Source organism: Nicotiana tabacum, chromosome 11 (genome assembly GCF_000715075.1).
Source record: "Nicotiana tabacum cultivar K326 chromosome 11, ASM71507v2, whole genome shotgun sequence".
Classification (NCBI taxonomy): Eukaryota; Viridiplantae; Streptophyta; class Magnoliopsida; order Solanales; family Solanaceae; genus Nicotiana; species Nicotiana tabacum.
This window is the reverse complement of record NC_134090.1, coordinates 109,771,834-109,789,620: the sequence shown is the minus strand read 5'-3', so window position 1 is coordinate 109,789,620 and position 17,787 is coordinate 109,771,834. Positions and strand designations below refer to the sequence as shown.

The 17,787-nt window shown below is 39.8% G+C and overlaps 1 protein-coding gene across 1 annotated transcript in view; it reads left to right on the top strand.

Annotated features, from left to right (window-relative positions):
- LOC142166338 (uncharacterized) overlaps window positions 1-15,607 on the top strand; it is a 48,809-nt gene extending 33,202 nt beyond the window's left edge. The window contains exon 3 of the transcript XR_012696684.1: window positions 12,686-15,607. The gene's annotated coding sequence lies outside the window, so the exon portion shown is untranslated. The remainder of the gene's footprint in view (window positions 1-12,685) is intronic.
- Window positions 15,608-17,787: the final 2,180 nt, after the last annotated feature.

Below are 17,787 nucleotides of genomic sequence, written 5' to 3'. Positions count from 1 at the left end.
GTCGCCATGTTGTCGACGCCCCCTTTTTTCTCTAACCGTGGGGTCAGAAATCGGGTATACGACATTGGGATGACAACTCTATTCCCTTTCGAGAATTGGGTTTAGAAGTTGTAGAGTCGCCACCTAATGATTATAGTGCATTAGGACATTTTTTAGAAGAGTTCGGGTAAGGGCTAGAAATTATCTCGAGGGGAAGGTGTTAGGCACCCCTCAAGATCCACTAGTGTGGTTCCCGACCATGTTGCATTTGTGACTTTACAAGTAAACAATCAAATCTCAAATAAGGACTCGCATATGACATTGCAATTAGGTTGAAAACTTTTGAAAGTATATAGAGAGGGCAGAAATAAAAAAAAAGATTTGAATAATTTTACAAGAAAAGATGAAAGCAAATAAAGGGAGGGGGTCCTAAGTTTATTATCAATATGGATCACTTCAATGCAATACCCAGCAATCACTCCTCAGAAGAGGGGTCGCACGTGATATTAGCGCACCGGTCATCATATCCATATCTACCCTTCCCACCCCGTTAAGGTATTAAAGCGCGGAATGGTATCGTTACTTATTGTATGCTAGTACCCGTCCCACAATCCTATCAGTCTCGGAGGCATTGTGACTACTAATCCTAAGAGGGAGGGAGTTGGGGCTTTTTGGGGAGTTTCAAAGGACAAAATACTAAGGCGTCAATCAAAACACATAATACAATAAATGGGAGGGCAAATAAGCAAGTAAGGCTCAAGTAAACCTCCTTAAATCAGATGAGCCATAGAGTTTAGCATGTCTTGCACATACTGGTTTGGTCTGTATTAAACTTAAACGTTAAGGCAGGCTGATTTATTACATATTTTCAGATAAGAAGTCCGAATTAGGCCTGCCTGCTGGTTGTAATTATCAAAGACTGATGCAGTTATAAAATTTTACCCTAAGGCTTGCCTAGGCGTTAAACAGAACCTATAGGCATGATATCTATCAATTTCAGGAAAAACAAAGAGAGTAAACTGATTGCAGAAAAGATTTGTTAGTTACAAAAACATAAGTTCTGCAGGTCCTTACGCGTTATTGCTACTGATTTCAGACGAATTGGCGATTCAAGTTAGTTAACAGCTCCTATAGGCATTCTTTCTAAGTGTCACTGATTTTAAACACTGTTATTATTATACAGAAATACTATAGGCAGGTCATCTATATGCAATTGGTTAGTTGTTTAAATCCTATAACAAGTTTGCATAATGACGGATGCACATGCAAAATTGCAGAAAATCCTATAGACATGGTATCTATGTGAAAGTGCAGAAAATCCTATAGTCATAGTATGAAAATGCAGAGTTCCTATGGCACCTATATGAAAATGCAGAGTTTCAGTGATTTGTATAAGATGCAGAACTTTTAGAGACAGTAATTCCTACAAGCATGATCTCTAGATGGGATACAGAATTTCAGAAATGATAACCCCTATAGGCATGATATCTACCCCTTGCATGCATAGTTCTCCACCCCTTTTTTACTAGCCGACCCCAAATGTTATTACAAAATTATTACAGACCAGAATTAATCAAAAAATAAATAAAATACATCCGAAATCAGAATTCCAACCAAAGAGGGCCTAATTCAAACTCCTAGTCTAACATATGTAGTAAACCAACTTCCAAGGATCCAGGTTTCTAAAGTCTTCTCTTATTTGGGATGTGTCAAAGCTCCAAGGAGCTTCAAGAGCTCCAGGCAGTGCTTACACCCCAAACATCATTCCAGAATTGTAGTAAAGTGCAGTGTGGAAAAGCCAGCCCTCAAATGTCCAAGTTCAGAGGGAACTCAAGGTCCCAAGGCAAGGCTCATATGAGAGGGGCAGAACTTAAAGTCTAAGAGTAAGTGCAAGTGCAGGGGAGGGGAAATGATAAGTTGGTGGTCATGCCAAGCAATTTGAAGTGCTGGCACACCCCTGACCAATTTGTCATTTTCAAATTGAGGAGTTATGACTTATTGAAAGCCAGGTTCAGGCCTGGATAGCCATTTAAAGGCTACCAAACCATAAACTTTAACTCAGCATACATAGGGGGTAATGATAGGGAATTCATAACAGAAACATTAAACAAAGGAAGAAGGGGGAAAGGGCATGATCAGCAATGAAACATACTGACACACTCTTTACTTGGGGTCAAAATTTAGTTCATGGACAACAATTCATGTTGCCATGCCCTGAATCCCCATTTATAAACACATAGAGGGTAAGGGAGTAGGGATCAAGCATTTGCAGGAAAGTAAAGCGAAGAGTAACATATGAACATGTCAAACTCTGCAGGTAACAGGCATAGATATAAAGACATAAGTAAACACATTAGGATGATTGTTGGGAACTGAGTTAAGACAAACCAGTAAAAGAGCAAGAGTATGATGCAAAGAAAAAGCAGTAATAGTATATTAGCCTTGGCTTTTAGCCAGCTAATAATAAGAAGGAGCAAAGAACAGCAGTAGAGCAAAAGAGCAAAAGGGAATGCAGATTTTGAAAGTATTCAGTGGTGTGTGTAAGTCAGAAGACTGTTGTGTGTTTTTTTTGTAAAGACTTAGGGTATTTATAGTCAAAAGTAGGTGGTAAAATAAGGTAAAAATCACGGAAATAGGTTAATTGAAGAACTTAGAATCAATTAATCAAAGAATCAAGGAAGTACTCCCATTAATTAAGGGAATCAAAATCAAACGAAAAGATTCAGCACCATATAAGGCAAATAGGAAAAATCAACGTATGATTAAATAAGGAAAGAGTCAAGGTTCAGTATTGCATATAGTAGTCGAGTAAGACAAAATTCAGGAAAATTCCAATTAAGGAAAGGCTTAAAAGAACAGAGTACTATAACAAATGAGGTAACAAAACCAATTAATTCAAACGGGCGGGTAGAATCTTAGGTTTTTTTTTTTTAAGAAAGTTTTTGAATTACCAATCAATCAAGGAAAATCAGAATCAATCATGTTAAGTCATGATTCTGCATTTTTAACATATAAATAGAGGTAAATGAACAAAAGTAGCGAGCAAAGTTAACTAGGAAGGAACAAGGGATGAACAAACATGACCACTCAGGGATAGTGAAAACAAGTTAAGATTCAGCAAGACATATTCGAAGCATGGTGACTATGAAACATCAACAAGAAACAAGCAAATAGGCCAGCAGGTAGAACCAAAGCAAGGAAAATCAGGCTAATACACACAATCAAACGAGGAAACATGCTAACACATAGAGACAAGACAAAGGAAATTAGGCTAACACAGGTAATCGAAACAAAGAAACATGCTAACACACATAATCGAATGAAGAAACATTTTCTAGAAATTAGGGTTTTTAGCAGAGTCAACCTAAAACGCAGTAAGAGCATAGGAATTGATCAGAATAAACAAAGAAAAGGTTTTAATCATAAAGAAAATCAATCGAAGCATGCATAAAAAGAAATCCCAGAAATCCTAATTTCGAAGAAAGTAAAAAAAAATGGTTCAAAGCAAAGGATCTTTCAGAATAAACTCGAGAATAAACAGAGCACAGAGGAAAACATGAGAATAGCATGAAATGACACCGTTTTTGAGAGATTCAGGAGAGAGTTAGGGTTTCAAAAAAAAGGAAACCTAATAGAAGTGGGAAAAACCTGTCGTAACCTCATAGATCGTGACATATAGGGTGTGATTTCGCCTGAAATCACACCGGAGAACTCGCATATAGAAGAACTAGGAACCCTAGGTCTCAAATCGCCATGGTCCATAAGCCTCGAAGGTCTTCGAGGTGTTGAACAGGACGATGAGAGGTCCATCGGAGCCTTGGGGTTGAAGGGAGGTGGCCGGAGATGGCCGGGAAGACGGTGGAGAGCATCGGAGAAGAGAGAACCAGAAGGTTCTAGAGAGAAGGGAGAGGGAGAGACGACATAGAGAGAGAGACGGTCTATGGAAATGAGGGGTTTTGGGGGGGGGGTAATTGAATTTAATTAATGGTATTAAATCTGGGTCGTTGATCTTATTTGATCAATGGCTCAAATTGGACCGGGTTATATTGGGGATTGGGCTGGGTTAATTTAATCAGGATATTGGGCCATTTGAATCTGATAGTGGGTGTGGCCAATTTGGCTAGAATTGAAATAATAAGGGATGTTTGTTAAATAGCCAATCTCCCCTTTTATTATTTTATAAAATAGTAAAAAGATGATTTAAAAATAAATTAAAGGCACTAAAATAATTAATAACATATAAATATTAATGTAAAAATACTAAAAGTGATCTTATAATTATAAAATGATGTTAATTGTAAAATAGGCTATAATTGCAATTACATGCAATTAGCTTAAAAATGCCAAATAAATTTGTAACAAATTTGCAAAAATTACCTTAATTATATTTTGGTGTAAATACGGGAATGAAATAAGTTATTCACCAAAATATGATAATTTTGAGAATAACTATTGGATTTTGTGGTATTAAAATGGGTAGTAAATCGGTTTAAAAATCATTAAAAAAACTAAAACTCTTCGGTGTGCTTATATATGCACATACATGCTATTTTGGAAGTATTTTGGGTACAAAAATACCTAGGCATCAAATCATGAAATACCAGAGTAACTCCGGCCAAGATGGGATGTAAGGCAAGCTCATAAGCAACCTCCCCAACACGCCTTAATATCTCAAAAGGGCCAATAAACCTCGGACTCAACTTCCCTTTCTTCCCAAATCTCATAACGCCCTTCATAGGCGAAACCCAAAGCAGAACCCGCTCTCCAACCATATAGGAAACATCACCAACCTTCCGGTCTGCATAGCTCTTCTGTCTGGACAGGGCTGTACGGAGTCTATCCTAAATGACCTTAACCTTCTCCAAAGCATCCTGAACCAAGTCTGTGCCAAATAATCTAGCCTCACCCGGTTCAAACCAACCCACTGGGGATCTACATCACCTACCATATAAATCCTCATACGGTGCCATCTGAATGCTAGACGTAGCTGTTGTTGTAGACAAACTCTGCCAATGGCAAGAACTGATCCCAAGACCCTCCAAACTCAATCACACACGCACGGAGCATATCCTCAAGAATCTGAATAGTGCACTCGGACTGTCCATACGTCTGAGGGTGAAATGTTGTACTCAACTCTACCCGAGTACCAACCTCATGCTGAACGGCCCTCCAGAACCGTGATGTAAACTCAGTACCCCTATCTAAAATGATGGAAACTGGGATACCATGCAAACAAACAATCTCCCGAATATAAATCTATGCTAACCGCTCTGAAGAATAAGTAGTATACATAGGAATGAAGTGTGCGGACTTGGTCAGCCGATCCACAATCACCCAAATAGCATCGAACTTTCTCAAAGTCCGTGGGAGCCCAACTACAAAGTCCATGGTGATCCTCTCCCACTTCCACTCCGGAATCTCTATCTGCTAAAGCAACCCACTCGGTCTCTGGTGCTCACGCTTCACCTGCTGACAATTGAGGCACCGAGCTACAAATCCAACTATATTTTTCTTCATCCGCCTCTACCAATAGTGCTGCCTCAAATCCGGGTACATCTTTGTGGCACCCGGATGAATGGAATACCGCGAACTATGGGCCTTCTCTAGAATCAACTCCCGAAGCCCATCAACATTGGGTACACAAATCCGACCCTGCATCCTCAATACCCCGTCATCACCAATAGTCACATCTCTGGCATCACCATGTTGAACCTTGTCCTTGAGGACAAGCAAATGAGGTCCATCATACGGATGCTCCCTGATACGATCAAATAAGTAAGACTAAGAAACCATGTAAGCTAGAACCTGACTGGCTCTGAAAGGTCCAATCTCACAAACTGGCTGGCTAAGGCCAAAACATCCATCGCCATGGGCTTTTCCGCAACTAGTAAATAAGCCAAACTCCCCAAACTCTCTGCCCAGTGACTTAAGGCATCGGCCACCACATTGGCCTTGCCCCGGTGATACAAAATAGTGATATCGTAGTTCTTCAGCAACTCTAACCATCTCCTCTAGCGCAAATTAAGATACTTTTGCTTGAATAGGTGCTACAAGCTCCAATGATCAATACAAATCTCACAAGGAACACCGTACAAATAATGACGCCATATCTTCAGGGAGTGAACAATGGCAGCCAGCTCGAGATCATGGACAGGGCAATTCTTATCATGTACTTTCAACTGTCTGGATGCGTAGGCAATCACCCTACCATCCTGCATCAATACCACTCCAAGGCCAATCGTCGAGGCATCACAATAGATGGTATAAGACCCCAAACCTGTAGGCAATATCAAAACTGGGACTGTAGTCAAAGCTGTCTTGAGCTTCTGAAATCTCACCTTACACTCTTCCGTCCACTGGAACGGAGAACCCTTCTGGGTCAGCCAAGTCATAGGGGCTGCAATCGATGAAAACCCCTCCACAAAATGACGGTAGTAACCCGCCAAGCCAAGAAAACTGCGGATCTCTGTAGCTGAGGATGATCTGGGCCAACTCTGCACTACCTTTACTTTCTTGGGATCCACCTGAATACCCTCACTCGATACCACGTGGCCTAAGAATGCCACAGAATCCAACCAAAACTCACATTTCGAGAACTTAGCATATAACTTCTTTTCCCTCAGAGTATGGAGCACTGTCCTCAGTTGCTTCTTATGATCTTCCCGACTCCGGGAATACACCAGAATATCATCAATAAAGACAATGATGAACGAGTCAAGATACGGCCGGAACACACTGTGCATCAAATGCATGAAGGCTGCTGGGGCATTGGTCAGCCCAAATGACATAACAAGGAACTCGTAATGACCATACTAAGTCCTGAAAGCAGTTTTGGGATATCTGGCTCCCGAATCTTCAATTGATGGTAACCTGAGTGCAAGTCAATCTTAGAAAACACTCGTGCGCCCTGAAGCTGGTCAAATAGATCATCAATACGAGGTAAAGGGTAACAGTTCTTTACTGTAACTTTGTTCAACTGGCAATAATCAATGCACATACGCATAGAACCATGCTTCTTCTTCACAAACAAGACAGAAGCACCCAAGATAATACACTAGGCCTAACAAAACCCTTATCCAACAATTCCTGTAACTGATCCTTCAACTTATTCAACTCAAGAGGAGCCATACAATACGGAGGAATAGAAATGGGCTGAGTGCCCGGCAACAGATCAATGCCAAAATCAATATCTCTATCGGGTGGCATGCCCGGAAGGTCAGCTGGAAAAACATCAGGAAAATCTCGTACTACTAGGACTGAATCAACTGTAGGGGCATCAATACTGACATCTCTCACATAAGCTAGATACACGTCACACCCCTTCTCAACCATACGCTGAGCCTTAAGGAAGAAATAACTCTACTAGGAGTGTGATCTAAAGCACCCCTCCACTCAACACGTAGTACACTTGGCATAGCCAGCATCACGGTTTTGGCACGACAATCAAAAATAGCATAATGGGGTGACAACCAGTCCATGCCTAAGATAATATCAAAATTTACCATGATGAGCAACAATAAATCGGCTCTGGTCTCAAAACCACTAAGAGCAACCAAACATGATCGATAAACGCGGTCCACAACAAGAGAATCTCCCACAGGAGTAGAAACATAAACGGGGGAACTCAAAGAATCCTGAGATACACCCAAATGTGGAGCAAAATAAGAAGACACATACGAATAAGTGGAGCTTGGATCGAATAAAACTGATGCATCTTTGTGACAAACCAGTATAATAGCTGTGATGACAAAATCAGAGGCAACAACCTTGGTACGGGTAGGAAGGGCATACTATCGGGAATGGCCTCCCCCTCTAAGGCGACCCCTACCTTCCTGACCTCCACCTCTAGCTAGCTGAGTGGGTGGGGTAGTAGCTAGAGTTGTAACCATAGCCTGAGAACTCTGCAAGGCACGCTGTGGCTGAGAAGTCTGTGGCAGTGCACCCCTCCTAAGTCTAGGGCAATCCCTCACCATATGGCATGTGTTACCACACTCAAAATAAGCTCTGGGAGGACGTGGTGTCTATGACTGTCTAAGGCCAGGTTTTTTGGACTGACCACTGAAAGCACCCCGCGCAGGAGGCACACTAGATACTGGCGGTGCATAATAAGGCTCCTAAGGCCTAGGGGGAGGGGGAATACCACTGGCTGCAGGAAGAGCTGAATGAATGAGGCAACTCATATAACCCCTACCATGACGACCTGCAGCTGGGGCACGGGTACCAGAATAATGGCCCGACTCTCGAAATCTCTTGGCCTCCCTCTCCTCTCTTTCCCTAGCATGCATACCCTCTATCCTCCTAGCAATGCTCACCACCTACTGATAAGAAATATCCATCTCCAACTCATGATCCATGCTAGACCTGATGCTGGGAATAAACCCCTCAATAAACCGGCGAATCCTCTCGCGAATAGTAGAAACCAAGGCTGGGGCATGTCTAGCTAAGCTGGTGTAATGGACAACATATTTCGAGATAGTCATAGTACCCTTACGTAAATGCTCAAACTCTATGTGCCATGCGTCCTTGAGGCTCTAAGGAACAAACTCTCTCAGGAACATATCTGAAAACTCGGTCCAAGTCAATGAAGTTGCCTCATCCGGACTATCTAACTCATAGGTGTACCACCACTCATAGGCGGCCCCTCGAAGTTGGAAGGCAGTGAAAGAAACCCCACTCGATCTTGATATACCCATAGTGCGGAGGATATGGTGACACTTCTCCAGAAATCCCAAGGTATCATTTGATTTTTACCCACTGAATACACGAGGATAATACTTCTTGAACCTTTCCAGTCTCCGCTGCTCATCCTCTAAAGTCGTTATCCTGCCCTCGGGCTGACCTGGGACTATAGGCTGTACAGGAATAATCTTTGGGACCTGATCAACATGCACTCACTGCTTAGAAGTGCGGGCGGCGGGATTTTGTGCTCCTCCCCCAGCCTGAGATGTGGTTGCAGCAAGAGGAAACAATCCTACCTGAACCAAAGTGGTGTACATGCCCATGAACTCCGCAAGAGTCTCCTGAAGAGCTAGAGTAGTAGTAGCAATATGCATATCAGGTGCTTGGACTCCGTCTGGAACTGCTGGTGGTACCTCGGTGGCAGCTCGCGCGGGTGCTCTAGCTGCACCACGTGTGCATCCTCAGCCTCTGTCCCAGCCCCGGCCTTTGACGGTTGCAGTAGGGGGTGTGGGTGCATGATCATCTCGGGTAGCGCGTGTCCTCACCATCTATGAGAGAATAGAAGATAGAAGTTTAGAATTGTGACATCAAAATCTCGCACGAAAAGGAAATCAAATGAAGTGGAATTTTCCTAATAGTTACATAGCCTCTCGCAAATAAGTACAGACGTCTCCGTACCGATCCGTGAGACTCTAATAAACCGGCTTGTGATTCATGACTCCTATGAACCTAGAGCTCTGATAATGGCACATAGTCTCTACGACTAGGTAAGCCTAACAATGCGGAAAATAAACAAAAATTGCGCAAGAAATAATTAAAAAAAATGAAATAGTAAAATAAAATAGTGTTTAAGGTGCCGCTTGGCACATACAATAACAACTCTCGAAAACAAAAAAAAATTCCAAAACCTGGAATCTCATGAAACACAAGCTTTTGAATGTCTACAGTGTCTAACTCTAGAATATCTAACAGAATAAAGAAATACAGAACGGCTAATACTTAAAAAGAGAGTAGAAAGGGACTCTTCGGTCTGCGGATGTGGCAGATATACCTCGAAGTCTCTATAAACACCTCGTCTCAAGCGTGATAAGTTTGAGTGGAAGTACCTGGATCTGCACATGAAAAACATGCGCAGAAAGGGCATGAGTACACCACAGCAGTACTCAGTAAGTGTTAAGCTTAACCTCGATCGGGTAGTGACGAGGAAGGTCAGGGCCCTACTGAGGTTAAATAAAATATAAGGTTCAATAGTGTAGAACAAAATAGTATAAGTAAGTACAAGAGTAAAAGTAACACAGGATATAATGGACAACAACAACTACAGAGGCAAAGTAAACACAGAAAGAAATACAGCTCAGCACAAAGATAACAACTGGGGATCTCCCAGGATACTGTTCTGTAGTCCCAAATATAAATATCCAGTGGATATCCCGGGATACCGTCCCGTACTCCAATTCATAATGCGAGGGGATCTCCCAGAATACCGATCCGTAGCCCCAAAGTAAATACTCAGTACAAGGGGAATCTACCGGGTGCAGTCCCGTAGTTCCAATGTAAATGTGCAGGGGGGTCTCTCGGAATATCGTTCTGTAGTCCCAAAGTAAACATACAGGGGGATCTCCTAGGATACCATCCCGTAGTACCAAAGTAAACACACAGCAACAACAAGAATAGTACACAGTTCAATTAAAGTTCCATACCAAGGTAAAATAGGAATTTATAACCTAGCGTATTGCACGTAACCCAAATAAGGCAGTTTGAGCAAGTAAGGCAATTAGACATGCTTTCCTAAGCTAGCAACGGGCATAAATCGCAAGTAGTATAAACATGAAAAGAAACATACTAGTAATTACTTAATGAAAGCCGAATTTTCAACAGTTAGCATAAGTACGCACTCATCACCTCACATACAAGGCATTTCAATTATCAATAATACCAAATCCTAAGGGGAGTTTCCCCTACACAAGGTTAGGCAAGCCACTTACCTCGAACAGGCTCAAAATCAACCCGAAACCACGTTCTTGCCATGAGTACTCGACTCCAAATGACCCAAACCTATTCAATTCAATTGCATAATGTAAATAATACTTCAAGTAACTGATTCTACAAACAAATTCAAAGCTAATACGCAAAATTAGGTAAAATGAACAAAACGCCCCTCGGGCCCATATCTCGGAATCGGGTAACATTTACATTTTCAGAATCTTCATAATCTCACGAGTCTATACATATCAAGAACACTAAAATTGGAGTTCAATTGACCCTTCAAACACCCATTTTAAGGTCTCTTAATCTCAAGCCCTAATTACCCATTTTGCACTGATTTTTCCCTAATTTTTACCACTAATTAGACCTTTAAGCACATATAAACGAGTTATGAAGTCAATAATATTACCTCCAAGTGATTCCCCTTTGGTTTCCTCAAGAATCTCTCTCAAAAGCTTCAATCTCGTTCAAAAATGGTGGAAAAATGAAGAAGGGTCGCAGATTGGCTATTTAAATACTGCCCAGTTATTTCTTCTTCGCGAACGTAGAAGGACTCTCGCATTCGCGAAGTACAACTTTTCTTGGGTCCAGCTTCCTTCATCGCGAACGCGATTCCCAGGTCGCGAACGCGATGCAACATCTCCTCCAACTTTGCGAACGTGAAGCACTAAAACTCCCCCCAGCCCCAGCTCCTCTTCGCGAATGCGAGACCCTACTCGCGAACGCGAAGAAGGAAACCAGAACTAGGCTACTTTAATTTTTCTACAATTCCAACAAGTTCCAAAATGCCCCGTTGAGCATCCGAAACACACCCGAGGCCCCCTGGACTTCAACCAAACATGCCAACCAATCCTAAAACATCAATCAAACTTGTTCCAATTTTTGGAACGCTCAAAACAATATCAAAACACCAATTTTACATTGGATTCAAGCCTAAGAATCCCAAAAACTCTCAAATTATGCTTTCGATCAAAAAGTCTATCAAATTTTGTTTGAATGACCTAAAATTTTGCAAGAACGTCACATTCATCACTATAGAGCTACTCCAACTTCCGCAATCCCATTACGGCCCCGATATCAAAATCTCATTATCGAACCGGAAACTTAAAAAATTCAACTTTTAACATTTCAAGCCTAAATTAGCTACGGATCTCCAAACCGCAATCTGAACATGCCCCTAATCCCGAAATCACCCAACGGAGATAACGGTACCAATGGAATTCCATTCCGAGGTCGTCTTTACATTGCTCCGACTACGGTTCAATTTCTAAAACTTAAACTCTCATTTAGGGACTAAGTGTCCCAAAACTCTCCGAAACTCAATCAGACATCCCGGTAAATCAAAATAGCAAAAATAAACATGGGAAAAGATGTTAATAGGGAATCGGGGCATTAATTCTTAAAATGACCGGCCGGTTTGTTACACTATGACACATACTAATCTTGTGTTACTTCCAAAAAAGCCAAGGGTTCAGACTTTCTTATATTTGAGGCCCATAAGATTGAGAAGTTTCATCAATAAGGTGATGTCTAGAGTTATACTTGATAGACTAGAGAAGTTCTTTCCTTCTTTGATCCTCTAACCAGTCTGGCTTTGTGAAGGGAAGAAGCATTTTTGAAAACATACTCCTCACTCAGGAAAGTGTTACTGACATTAGGCTAAGGGGCAAACCTGCTAATGTAATGACTAAATTGGACATGGCTAAAGAAAACGACAGGGTGTCTTGGAAGTACTTGCTTCATATGTTAAGGAAGATGGGATTTGCTGAACATTTTATCATCATGATATGGAATTTGTTGTCAAATAACTGGTACTCCGTCGTGGTGAATGGGCAATATTCAGGTTTCGTTTATTGTACTAGAGGGGTGAAGAAAGGAGATCCATTATCTTCTGCATTATTCATACTGTCAGAAAAATTGTTGTCTAGATCATTGAACAAATTGTTTGATGCCAAATCTTTTAGGGGTTTTAAAATGACTAAGTGGACTGATCTATTGAATCATATTTCATATGCTGATGATACAGTTCTTTTTGCCTCAGCTTATGCGTACTCATTGAAGAAGATCATGGCAGTGTTATGTGGATATGAGAAGATTTCAGGCCAGCTCATCAAAAAGGAAAAGAGTTCCTATTATATGCACTCTAAGGTGGAAACTGCTTTGGTTCAAACAGTTGGTAATATCACTGGTTTTACTAAGGGTGAATTACCATTCATCTACATAAGGTGTCCAGTATTCAATATTAGGAGAAGGAAAGACTACTATGATGATGTTATAAAAAAGGTAAAGGCCAAGCTGCACTCATGGAAAGGAAAGTTGTTATCTTATGGAGGCAAGGCTACACTAATCAATAGTGCGCTTCAAAGCATGCCAGTGAACTTACTTTCAGTTTTGAATCCTCCTAAAAACATAATGGAACTATTGCATAAGTTATTTGCAAGATTCTTCTGGAGCAATAAAGAAGAAGGGAGGAATAGACATTAGTCCTCATGGCAAAAGCTTTGTCTCCCAAAGGAGGAAGGAGGGTTAAGCTTCAAATCCTTGTTTGATGTATCTAGGGAACTGTTTGCAAAGTTATGGTGGAGATTTAGGATTACAAAGTCATTGTGGTCAAATTTTATGCTAAACAAATATTGCAAGGAGGAGATACCAACAGTGGTACAAATTAGGCAAGGCTCTCATGTTTGGAGGTAAATGTTAAATGCTAGGCAAGATGTGGAGCATGAGATTTATGAAGAGTGGTACTACAAATGTTTGGCATGAAAACTGGACTGGATTAGGATCTTTATATCATGTAGTGCCACCTAATTTTCACATCAATGAGGACTTACAAGAAGTGGCAGACTTGAGGCAAGGAGATGGATGGAATGACCAGTTGATTGAACAATCCTTTCCTGAGGATATTGCAGAACATATTATACATCAGGCGCAGTTTGAAGGAACTGGAGGTTACTGGACAAGCCTTGGTGGAGACCTATAGCTTCATTCAAGTTCACAATCGATAGTGCATGGCAACAAGTGAGACATAGGGCAAACCCTACTCAAGAATTCAAGCATATGTGGATTAAAGATCTGCCCTTCAAGATTTCGTTCTTCCTTTGGAGGCTATAGAGATTCAAATTGGCTACTGATGACCCGTGGAAAAGGCAAGGGTATATATATGTCTAGGTGTTGGTGTTGTCAATCTCCACAAGAGGAAAGCTGTGATTACTTGTTCCTATCAGGTCATACTAGCCCTAGATTGTGGAAGACATTTATGAATGCAACAAGGATTAATGTTCAGCTCATACAGGGGCATCAAGTGATTAGGGCATGGTGGTATGTTTCATGTTGTCCAAAACTGAAACCATTATAACAATATGTGCCAGCAATTTTCACTTTGGAGTTGTGGAAGATGAGAAACATAAATAGAAATGGGGGATCAAAGTATGTTAACAGAGTGATTTATGAGATTAACAAGACTCTACACTTCTTAACTAAAGCTATATACTGTTGGTTACCTAATATTCCCTATCTTTGGCCGGATATGATTAAGTTTTTTGAGGATTACAAGCCAGTGATAGTGACTAGAAGGGTAACTTGGCAATTGCCTTATGATGGATGGTATAAGTGCAATACAGGTGCCTCAAGATGCAATCCGGGTCCTAGTCCATTAGGTTTCTGTGTGAGATAGTACAAGAGACTTGGTGTATGCAAGAGCATAATAACTGGATGACACAACCAATATTATAGTTGAAGCTAAGGCAATTGAAACCGGCTTAGCATATTGTGTGGCTCGGGATCTTCACACTCTCATCATGGAAGCTGATTCATTAGGGATGAAGAAGATAATTGAAGGTGATTGGGATCCACCACGGTGTATTGTGGCTGAAGTTAGTAGGATAAAGGAGATGAAGGAGGAGTTTAATGTGATATTCCAGCATGTGTTAAAGGAAGGCAACACTATGGCGGATTTTTAGCTAACTTTATATTGTCTTTTGCAGATACAATCACTTTCCAATCCTTTTCTGAACTACCTAGTTTAGGGAGGAGACTACTCAATATGGACAAGGCCCAAACCCCAAATCGTAGGGTATGGGTGGCAAAGATAAATGAACCTGATTGATGACTATGTTTGTATTTCTATTGCCTATTGTTGTTTGTTGTTATTTCTGTTGATATGTATTGGTAGGTGACTTTCTAGTGGTATTAGCATGTAATCTTGCTTATTTTGGTAGTCACCTGACACTGTATGGCTCTATTATAGCAAGCAAGTAGTCGATTGTCATTACTATAAGTTCACAAGGTGTTTATACTAATTAGTTATATACTGGCATGCATCATGTAGCTGTGAGGTTGTCGTTTTGGTTTAGTTTATGGTTACAGATTGCACCTTCTACAAGTTTGCATTATCTCTTGTGAGTAAGTGTCGATATACATGAAGTATTTCAACTACTGTGTGTTTGTATAGTATCTTGGTACTGTTCAATGGTATTAGTATGTTCTCATACTCAATCTGGAGGTGACACGGTACTGTATGAACGGGAAATGTTGATGTTGTTCCAGTCTTCGCCTGCTTGTATTATATACATGGATAGCAGGTTTATCTTTCCCTATGCTGCTGCACTGAACTAGAGTGTTACCATGATCAGCAAGGACTCCTATTTGATAGTTAATATCATGCTTGGATGTCATGGTGTGATCAAATGCTCCTACACAGTTTTGATGGATTTCTGTAGTATTGCTAAGAAGAAGTGTGTTTTTGGAGTCGCACATTTGCCTTCTCCTTTGGAATGCAAAACCTGAGGCTCGGTGAGAGTTTTAGAGGTTAAACTATGAGTTCTTTGCACTTGGCTTGTGGACTTAATCACATCAATGTCCTATGGCAGTCTACTTATGCAAACTATGTAATAGTTAGTTTATTTTCATTTGTTTTAGTTGCTGTTGTTTTTCCTAGTAGTAGGTTGCTCGTTTTAGTATTCTGTTGGACAAATTGTAAGACTTGGACCCATGTTTTGGGATTATATATATATATATATATATATATATATATATATATATATATATATATATATATATATATATATATACACAACAAGAAAAGAGATCTACGGCCACATTTAATCAGTGACATGTGAAAAAAGTGTCGGAAAAAAAATCATTTTGTGCCACTTCATAAAAAATGCGGTAAATTCAATGACATTTGATTAAAAATGACACAGTAATTGCGACTTTTAATTGAAATGTAGCTATATGAGTCGTTATTTACTGACATTTATATCTAATGAAGGAAACTTACATTTATACTTATTAAGCTAAAAATATATAGGCATGGTCAACTATGTTTATTAAAAACCCTAACCCCAATCTTTCCTCTTAAAACCATGCCTCCGATCTTCCCCTTTCCTCATACCCAAATAATTGATGTCGTCATCTCAAATTCACAAATTGATCGATTGCAAATCACATTCTCGAAGTTCAAAGTTGCACTCGATTAGCGATAAGCAAATCTCAGTGTGGCGCCGAAAATTGAAAGGGGAAGCAACCAGGTTGGTCTTAGATTGTTCTAAACTCTAAACATGACAGATACTACTGATACTTCTCAGACTTTTGATCGAGGTTATTAAGGTGTGTTAAGTATTTTCTTTTTGTGATTTTCATTCTATTATGTCCACTGGATTGTATTTTCTGCCTTTAAAATGGTTGACCTTTCGTTTAGTTTGATGTACCGAAGTTTGTTGTGCTTGGGAAGTGGTAGATAGAGTTATTTATGAATTTAACAGTTCTCTATTTATGTTGAAGATACATGGCTATTGTGGAGTGATGAAATTGAATCATTTTGGGGATAAAGCTTTAGTATCTTTAGTATCTCCGCCTTTTTCCTTTTAATGTCATTGTGTATTCGCAGTTTTTATTTTATTTGGTTGATTCTTTCTTTTATTGTATTTTGTCTATTCTTACATCTTTAATATGATTGTTTTACTGTCATGTTGTTATAGTTCATCCTTGTTACGCTCCTTCTTAGTCCATGTAAATTATTTAATTAGTTGATTAGGTTTATAGGTGCTAATAGTGGTAGGATGAGTGTAGAAAGGTACCTGCAGGTCCAAATTACAGAAATCTAGCTTGGATAAGTCAGAAACTGAACTATGCCTTATAGGAAATATCACGCTTTTGCATTTAGTTGGGTAAGATTACATTTAAGTCCGATAGAATAATCTTTTAGTATGATAGAATAACTTATTTACACCTATAATGCCAAAACTTTAGTAGAAAAATAAGCAAGATTATGTTTCCTTGACACATAAATACTCGAGATTAGTTCACCAGAGGAAGAAAAACTTGAAACTGTAGCACCAAATAACTAACCTCATCGATTTATAATGTTAGATTCCTCACAGGAGATGACATTCTGCTTTTCATGAGTAAGAATATGGATAGTACTATGTATTTCTAGGAGAAAAATGACCTCTATAGCATGGTCATTAACCAAATATGGCCTCTGAATTCTAGTTGATTGTGGTTCTCATCCGTAGGTCACTCAAGAGGATCATCTCCTTAAATTGAGATAAGTAAATATCTAGTTTGTATTACCTATCAATACCTCTAGACGTTTGCTTGGTTGATTAGACCTAAAATGCAATACTAACAAGATTACCATGCAAGTATTGAAAATGAGTTGTGTTAGGAGCATACTCAAGGTCTGCCAGCTCGTCAAAGGTTATACTCTTCACAATATCTTTGAGATAAAGAAAATTCTTGTGGTTTCCTTGCGAAAAGGGTATCAGTATATCCAAATGATTATACAAACATCATTTAATCCTAAAATTGAAATGTCATGCTTAGTTAGAAGGGATTAGGGAGAGGAAAAGGATAGAGAGAACTTCGCATTCTGTATGTTAACTAAACAGATGTAGATGTGTTCAAGCACATTTTGCATTTTCTTACTTTATGGTACATATTTACATTGTGGCTCGTATTCGAAGACTTGAAGTTTCTTATTGTTTTATTTTTCTTTGTGATAAGTAAGTCTATTATTCATTTTTGTTTGTATGATGAAAGGTTTTTAAGCTGCACGGATTCTAACTTTGCATGTGATATCATATGCCATATAACTCTATAGAAGTGGTTTGCTAACTGGTTTTTGTTACCTTGAATTTTTAA